This window comes from Lepisosteus oculatus, chromosome 18 (genome assembly GCF_040954835.1).
Source record: "Lepisosteus oculatus isolate fLepOcu1 chromosome 18, fLepOcu1.hap2, whole genome shotgun sequence".
NCBI lineage: Eukaryota > Metazoa > Chordata > Actinopteri > Semionotiformes > Lepisosteidae > Lepisosteus > Lepisosteus oculatus.
Window position 1 is genome coordinate 8275336 of NC_090713.1, and position 8236 is coordinate 8283571.

At 41.0% G+C, this 8236-nt stretch overlaps 1 long non-coding RNA gene across 1 annotated transcript; it reads left to right on the top strand.

Moving 5' to 3' along the window:
- Positions 1 to 6360: 6360 nt before the first annotated feature.
- LOC138224069 (uncharacterized) lies at positions 6361 to 7243 on the top strand. Its single transcript, XR_011182424.1, has 2 exons — positions 6361 to 6438; positions 6622 to 7243. It is a non-coding gene; the product is annotated as an uncharacterized lncRNA (long non-coding RNA).
- Positions 7244 to 8236: the final 993 nt, after the last annotated feature.

Here is an 8236-nt window from a genome sequence, read left to right on the forward strand (position 1 = left end):
GAGTCAGAGGAGAACCCCATACACACTAGCTCAGAAGCTCCCCTGCTTTCCCACTGGTCTATCTTATCACTAATCCTCCTCTTCTCTCAGTCCCCTGAGGAATCAGCTCCCAGTTGTGAGGCTGTGACTCTTAGAGCAACTTTCTCCCACACAGAGGACGCTTCCTGTCCTGCTTCAGCTCTGTGCAGCACTCTGATCACCCAATTTAGCTAGGAGTTGAAATGAGCATTAATTCATTGGTTTGGGCCGGGGGGGGTACATGTTGAATCAGTAGCAGATCTGGTCTCATAAGCTTTAGGGATTAACATGACCTATTGACCTCTTCAACCTGACCAGTAAGAGGAAGACTATCCTGGGTAAGGTTGACACGCATACACACATGATGCCCTTCAGCATGGTGAACAGCAAATATCTGGGCCTGTACTGTTGGGATTTATCATTCTAAGGTAATAGAATTCAATTCAGAATTTCATTTTCTGATCTTCATTTAGAATAACACTACAGATGAATGTGTCTATCTGCTGATTTTTATTCTGAGATGTTAGTGACTTAATTGAGCTACAGTATCTCCACCTTTTTAAGAGCCTATATCAATGGAAAAGGTTTTCTTCAATTAAGGGTGTGTAAGTGAGCAATATATTCACACAAGATGGAGGCTGTTTTCCAAACTACATTCCCCAGAAGGCTGTGGGGAATGATCTGCCATCCTCAGTCACCTGAATGGTTGGTGCAAGACAACTGGACAATTTAGAAACCTGGATGTGAAGGCTTCCAGTAATGGTCATTATATGCAGTCTGGGATTAAAGATCAGATCCATTGTTTTTCAGGTTGCTTAAAAATGTAAGCTCCCTCTTTCTCTTTCTTTCTCTAACCTTGGTCCAATAAAATCAATAGTACCATAGGTCACCTGTACACTGGGAACACCTGTATGTGTTTAATGAATCGCACAAGTGAAAGAACTTCTGTCTTTGTGAAGTGAAACTATTGTTTCCAAAATAATCTATAACTTAGAGTAACAACTACTAATCACAAATTAATGAGTCAAAGAAATTGATGCATATGTTTACAAAGAAAGTGGAATATGGTAATATTAATGGTTATATAAATATATTCTATTTAGATCCTTAAATTAATATCATTATTAATTTCCTTAGTTACACAATTCCATATTATATTTCCTATTAAGTGGATTCTAAAAAGTAAGATTCTAAAAATTGCAGTTTTTTACTGCAATAACAACAGCAAGTACTCACAGAAAACATTAAAACATTATAGCTTTTTATAAAATATATCAATTCAATATAGTCAGAACGAGCACTTTAAAACTTTTCCAAAATAACCACAATAAGTTAAAGAATATGATGCATAAAATGTTTATGAAGAAAGTGGAATACTGTTGTGTATTTTTTTTAATTTTAGCTACCATAACCAGCCATATGCAGTATGTACAGTATAATATATTTATATCCCTAAAATTAATAAAGCACGGTGAGGAATGGAAGGGATGGAGAACAGGGGGCAGTGCCGACAGTGAATCTAGGTGCAAGGGGGGAACTCTAGCAAACAAGTCGAGAAAACAGTCCGATGTAGAATATCTGGGGCGCAGTCCAAAATCCTTGAAAACAGGAACATGGAACATGGAACAAGGAGATTAAAATGATGAGGCCATGCGCTCTGAGGCCATGCGCTCTGAGCCCCGGACGCCATTAGGAAGCCTATGCCTTCAAGCCGCGGACATAGGGCAACTTGATGCTAGGCGGGCCTCCTAGCATCGGTCTTCCAACGCAGAGACCTGAGCTTCCAGAGCACCTGGTTTAAATAATACAGTGAATCCAGAGACAGGTGTCCTTGATAATGAAACAAAACACAAAAAGGGTCGGAGTGCCCTCTAGATGAGGGATGACAATCGTGACTGTCAATCATCTTTGGCCAGAGAATCACATGCTGTGGTAAAGTGCAGTCCCTGTACCTCGTTACAGCATTTTAAAGCATGAAAGTGGGATAGAAAGTGTGCTAGGGTGGTAGGGAATCCCCAGGACTATTAATGCCTACTTTCCCATCCCTCCACCGGTACCCTTATCTCAATGACAGACTCATTTCCCTCTAATCCTCTCTATTCATTGAGGTTTCGACCTCACACCTCTTTTTACCTCTCTCAACTTCGTACCAGTTGAGTGCCCACTCTACCTCTCTCCTGCTCCCACATCCTCTCCACTCCCAGCTTTTGTTTTCCTACGCTATATCAGCTGGTGACTTTCCTCACTTTCTCATATCTGAAGAAGGCTCCACAGCCAAAAGATGTCCCTTTTCTTCTCTTTTCACCATGAAATAAACCTTTACTTGTTCCTTTGCAGCCTATGGATGCTGGCACAGCTACCTACTGTAACAGAAGCCAGTCCAGGCTCCTGTGAAGCATAGTTCAGGACCCTATGCAGACGTTATAATCTAGAAGTGGAGAATGAGGCCAGGCGCTCCAAGCCCCAGACTCAGATGGTCAGGGTGCCATGGTGAAGCCGATGCTGTTGGGTCGCTCCTGCACCTGCTGGTAGGCGGGCTTCCGGGCGTCCATCTCCCAGTGCTGAGCCAGGAATAGCAAGAGCGTTTGGCTGAAATAATGACTGACAAAACAAGGGGCAGGTGCATGAAATAAAGTAAAATATGAAAGGGTCAGAACGCCCTTAAGAGGAGGGATGACAATTGTCACACCTACTTGAACAATTTTTTTCCCAATTGTCCCTCTTGGAAAGAAGAAGCAAGAACACCCCACAGTCCACTCTCCCCAGTCTCTTTACTGGAAATCCTCCCGCAGGCCCTGCTCCACTCTGTGTTGTCAGTACCGACGCTGCAGCCCCATTCTGCCCCCAGGAAATCGAAGTTCCAGCACAGGGCCTCAGTTCTGGCACTAAGGCTTTTCCTGTGGTCTTGCAAAAAACAGCTTCTTGTGCTCTGCCCATCATGCATAGAGGTACGTGAGAGAAAGAGAGTCCTGTATCCATTCAAGTCAGTCTGTATGATATTTTCTTCCAGCCTCTCCCATTCTGTGGGGGCTTGGATTTTCTCAGTCAGGGCCAGTTCATTTCTCAGTTGTGTCCAGTTCATTACAGGAGGACGTTCAGTGTAATAATCAGTGCTGTTTGAAAACTGATGGATTCTCAGGTGTCCTGTCACTCCTTAGTTTCCTTTTCTGCTTTCCCTGTCCCTCAGGTCTGGGCCCAACTGGATCAGCACCACCTCACCTTTCCCCTTGTCAATTTTAATTATTTTTCAAACTATTTATTATAAAAATATATTAATTTGTTGACTATACGATCATATTATTAGTTATATTATTGTCGCATTACAGCCTATACGTTTTGTAAATATAAAATAAACTAATAGTCTGAAATGAGAAGGTATATATTATATTACAGAGTCCATGGTGCAAGAGTCTGTTACACCGTTGAGCCCCATTCTCCTGCTGTAGGAGACCCAGTCTTCTGGAGGAGCAGAGCTCTTTGCTGTCTGGAAAATGGGGCTGTACAGCTCTGAGCCCTCAAGTGACTGTGATCACATCTAGGCAGGGAGAAAATTGCACTCAAGACAGTTAACAGCTACTTTCCTTTTTGGTTAAAATCACTGGTTACTCACAAAAGAAAATCACACATATTAAACTCCATCTCATTACAGTAAATTTAATGTTGAAATTCACAATTGTTTATTGCAAATAAGTATGATTTAAAACAATAAGAACAAATTACATTTCTAAAAGCTCACAAAATGTACCTTTCATTTAGTAAAACTTTATTATTTTATGATACTAAGATGAAGATGAGATGAACAGGAGATGAAGGTGAGGTTGGAGAGAGATCTGGAACTGAAGAGTAGGTCGGGGTCAAGGTTAGATCTCTTCAAGAGGAGAGAAACAGCAGCTGTTCTGAGCTGAGAGACACAGCTCCTGTCTCAGGGGAGTTATTAATTAGGTCAAATCAATTCAAATCAAAGTTTATTTTTCAAAATTTAATCAAAGTTTATTTATCAAATGCACAACAATACAGCGTGCAGCAGAAATGTCTTTCCTGAGAGCTCACAAAAATCACAAGAATCACAAAACTCACAAAATTAAGGTTACAAAAATAAGGTTACATAATATTGGATAATAATGTAATAGAAATTGAATAGAACTCAATATGAATAGAGCTGTTATGTGTCCACGGTGTATGCTATATATTATGTCCAATAGTGTAGTATGGTGAATACAACGAAAACTGTATGTCCATGTAGCCATTATGAGTGATTTGCTAAAGGAGCTTAAGGTTGGCTGTTTAGCAGTCTTATTGCCTGGTGGTAGAAGCTGTTCTGTAATCTGTTGGATTTTGACTGAATGCTTGGTACCATTTACCAGACAGTAGGAGAGAAAACAGTTTGTGACTGGGATGACTGGGGTCCTTGATAATGGCCATGGCCTTCTTAAGACATCTAGCTGAGTAGATATCCTGGACGTTTGGTAGCTCACAGCCGGTAATGAGCTACACTGACTTCACCACTCTCTGCAGTGCTTTGCGATTGCAGACGGAGCAGTTTCCATACCAGGCAGTGATGCAACAAGTCAGAATGCTCTCAGTAATGCACCTGTAGAAGTTGGTCTGGATATGTGGCGGCATGCCAAACGTCTTTAGCCTACAGAAAAAGAATAGGCACTGCCGTGCTGTTTTGACCATGGTGTTGGTGTGGTGGGTCCAGGTTAAGTCCTCTGAGATGTTAACTCCCAGGAACTTAAAACAGCTGACCCTCTCCACTGCAATCCCATTGATATAGATAGGTGTGTGATCTCCTCCCTGGTGTTTCCTATAGTCCACAATCATCTCCTTAGTCTTACTGATGTTCAGAAAGAGGTTGTTCTCCTGGCACCATGCTACCAGGGTTTCAGCCTCCTGTGATAAACTGAAACAGGACAGGTGAGCAGGGTTTGAACAGAGGCATAAGAACAGGATGCAGGGAGCATGAAAGTGTTTTCATCTTAGAAATAATGGCCAACAGTGCAACAGAAGAGACCCTGCAGCTTGAAAAAGGAATGGTATCTGAAGCAAGAGTTTCAGTGCTGTTGAAGCGTCATGATGATGGACATCATGAGTTGATGTAGATTGTTGTCTGATAATGGAACTTTTATCCTTAAAAAGTGAAGGAAACTATTGCACCTGTAACTTCCAGTGATTCTGTCAGTATCAATGCATTTAGTCCTTATCCTGTGTGATGGTTTCCTCTCCCTGAATCAAAAGTCATCATACTGTACGCAGACAGTGAGGCAGGAAACAATTAACAAGAACTGAAGAACACACTGGTTGCCCAGATATAATGTCATTATCACACATTAAGGATGGGCATGTGGAGGAGTGAGGGGCTGCTGAATGAGTTTGGATCAGACCTTGGGCAGAGTGGGGCAGGAAAAGAAACAATGAAATGCATACTGAGAGTTCTCAAATGACACTAGCTTCCTCCTGATAACCAACTGGAACAACAGCTCCTGACAAGACAGGGGCTCTTTGAGGAGGACTGACTAACCAAAAGGGGTGAAAAGACCTGAAGATGAACAATGAGGTGCTCTATCTTCCTCTCACAAGCCCCTCGACACAACATGGAAAAAACAAAGGAACAGTGGTTTTAAAATACCGGTGAAATTTGATAGGTGATTCTTAATATTAATGAGCTCCAAAGAAATGGACTGCAGGGAAATGCACAACCTCCAGCTTCCTGGGTGACGAGCGCCAGATTGCTTGCAGTACACAACTGTGCTCATCTCAACATTGCACTTCTTAACTCTCAGATATTTGGTTAAAATTTTTTTTTCAAATTTAAAGGATTTAAGATGTGACTTATTAGTGTCATTTATAAAACAACATTTTACATATTTATTTGTTAAAATAATTTACATTAAATGTTGGGAAAGGGTTGTGAAATTGTTCTGAAATGTTCTTACAAACGACACCCATTCTAGGTTGTTCAAATTTAGTTTGTGTAGTCTGGTGAATTGGGTGAATTCTGCTTCACAGGAAGGATCAAGAGATCAAAATACATCCATACCCATTCATACTTGAACTGTAAATACTGAAAATGTAGTAACAGTGTAAAGAATAAAGAGATTTTTAAATGATTTACGGTAAAACTATAAATAGTACAGCATCTTTTTTAACAGTGGAGTTTTGAATGCAGCAGGAATTAAGAAATAAACGCAACCCTGACAGATTGCACCTGTTTTCCCAGATCAGGGATTTTCTAACTGTCTGTGACAGGATTTGTACACAGGAAGGAGCTTTGCATACCTGTGCTGCCTCACTGCTCCAAACACTTTAAGACTCACAGTGTGGATCAGTCACCGTTCAGCCCTTTCAGAGTCACTGACACACACAGGACAATGATGCCACTGTTTCTACTGCTGGGGACATTGGGGCTCTTTTCTCAAGGTAAGGATTAAAGCTGATTCTTGCATTCTGGGATTAGGATTATTCAGATTATTCTTATCAAATAAAATGTATTGATAATGTAGTTAAAATTATAACAAATGTTTTTTTCTGGTATAATAATACATAAATGTTGATAACAATAAATTATTATTTAACTCTAATTTATAACTATTTAATTTCCAGAGTCCAGTGGGCAGCTCCGTCGTGATCAGCTGTACAACCAGCAACAATGTTACCAGTGGTTACAGTGCCCTGCACTGGTACCTGCAGAAACCTGGTCAGGCTCCACAGCTCCTGGTTTACGCTGCAACAAACAACGTCTGGGGTTCCTGATTGATGTAGTGGCAGTGGGTCTGGAACAGCCTTTACACTGACAATCACTGGAGTCCAGGCTGAAGATGCAGGAGACTATTACTGTCAGCAGGACTATAACTTCCCTTTCACACAGTGATACATATCTGTACAAAAAAAAATCCTTCAGCTCTACAGAAGGACTGAGGCTGAGAACAGCTGCAGAGCTGCTACAGTTGAACTGAACTGAAGAATGATTATTTAAATTATTAAATATATCTCATGTAAGTCTCCTAAAGACATTTTTCTTAAATAGCAATGTGGATGGATGCTATTAACTCAACATTGCTATGAAAGATTGAATCGTTAAATTGTTGGATTTTAACTAGAATTAGCATGTAGTTGTCAAATCAAGAAGAATGTCAGTCACTTAGTGTTTGGTACAGTATGTGTATAGAATTAAAAAGTAAAATTTGATTTAATTAATCTGAATAAATTACCATTGAATCATCAATTTTCAGAGCAGTAAAATGTTTAACAATTTAGGTTGTTAAAAGAATGAGACGAACTGCTTCAGAAAATCTGTCTCACTTCTGAGGGTAACATTGACCCTTTTATCTCAGAGGGACATGAAGAGAAGTAGTACAAACAGTATAGAAGCAGTCCCCTTAGTTACAGAGACACATTCTCTATCAAGGGCAAAGCTCTCCCAAGACAATACTGATGCTCTTTCAAAGTGTCGCTCCACCACCTTCAAATGTAACGGATCAAAGTGATGGGGTCAAGCCAATTTTTCTCTCATTACAACTTCAAAAATGTAGAAAAGAAGCAGAAGGATTTCAAATAATGCATTGTATTGCATTTACAGGATGTAGCACTTTCCATTCCAAGGACTATAACGAATCACAGGAAAGAAACAAAATCTCATCTTCAAATGCAGAAAATGTCTATAACAATGAGAGGAGACACACTGTGCCCTCTTTACTCAGAGAGGAAGAGGTTTGTTGAGCCAGTTCCAGAGGTGTATAATAATACTGAATATTTGACAAAAGAATAAACAGAGCACTTTAAATAAAAAGGGGGAAAATAACATGACAATATCAAGGAAAGAAGAAACTGCTCACCTCCCACGGTTGCCAGGGGAGACCGGAGACCTGAGCCTCCTACCAGCCCCGTGTGAATAAGGTCTGGCTGCATTTCTGTCAGACCAGCTGCCTTCCAGATAGGCAGACAATCTACCGACCAGTCTTCCAATTGAGCCGGCTGTTTAAGACTGATTTCTCCCTGGATCGGTGCTCTGACATTGAGCTCGTAGAGCTGTAAGGCACCTGCTTCACTCCCTTCTGAAAGATGACTTTCTTTTTTCCTTCACTTCTAACACACACCAATCCAGTGGAGACTCACCTCTTTGTGGGCACTCTCTCGCCAGCCCGCCGTGGAGTCTTCTCTCTACTGGCCCAGCCATCTGTAACTCCCGGGCGGATTCTCTTCAGTTTCCTGAGTGGAC